Source organism: Phalaenopsis equestris, unplaced genomic scaffold (assembly GCF_001263595.1).
Source record: "Phalaenopsis equestris unplaced genomic scaffold, ASM126359v1 Scaffold000459, whole genome shotgun sequence".
Classification (NCBI taxonomy): Eukaryota; Viridiplantae; Streptophyta; class Magnoliopsida; order Asparagales; family Orchidaceae; genus Phalaenopsis; species Phalaenopsis equestris.
The window spans coordinates 43,192-44,257 of record NW_018164900.1 but is presented as its reverse complement, the minus strand read 5'-3'; positions in this window follow the sequence as shown (position 1 = coordinate 44,257).

Genomic DNA, 1,066 nt, shown 5'->3' with positions numbered 1-1,066 from the left:
TCCCTGTGGGATCGATATCTAGGACTCCATTAGAGTCCTATATTACTTGAGCGATACATATACTTGCGTTGATAAGTGTGACTTTACAATTATTGAATATTTATTACGTCCATATTTATCGATTCTTTAACTGTTATTAAAGTTTTGGTACAGTTGCTGAGGAATTAAATCTTCTAGCAGCAGTATTAAATACTTATATTTTTAAGCATATATAAAGTCGCGGTCAAGTTTTTGGCACCGTTGTCGGTGAGTGAGCGGGTAAAAAAAAAATCAGAACAGACAAATTAGGACTATTAGAAAATTTTTACTAGAATTGCAACTTTTTTTCATATTTAGTTAACTATTTTATGTGTACTGATTTCAAATTGTATGCGTAAATTTGGACCTAAAAATCTTATACCCTACGATTCGAAATTAGAACGCACTCTTAGAAAAATTAGAAGACTGAGAAGAGAACCTAGAAATTCTGACACAATGGAAAACAACGTGAAGAATCAAGGAATAGAAAATAAACACCAACCTAGACCCCTACAAAATTATGCAAATTCTACAGCAGATGAAATTCACTTATCTATCGAAATTTACTTATCTATCCAAAATCCTGATGTAGCTGCTAATTCATTTGAGCTTAAACCTGCTATTATCCAAATGGTACGAAACAATCAATTCGGAGGTACACCAAAAGAAGATCCTAATTTACACCTCGCTAGTTTCTTAGAACTGTGTGCCACTTTAAATATGACAGAGTCTCAAACGATACTGTTAAACTTAGAGTTTTTCCTTTTTCATTAAGGGATAAGGCTAAGCTGTGGTTAAATTCGTTAGCACTAGGATCTATTAGAACTTAGGGAGAACTTTCACAGAAATTTCTATCCAAATATTTCCCTCAATCCAAAACTGCTAAACTTAGAAATGACATAATATTGTTATGTCAGATTGATGGAGAGTTAATATATGAAGCTTGGGCAAGATTTAAAGATCTTCTTAGGAAGTGTCCTCATTATTCGTTACCAGATTGGTTAATAATTCAAACTTTTTATAATGGATTAGTGGGATCTCTTAGATT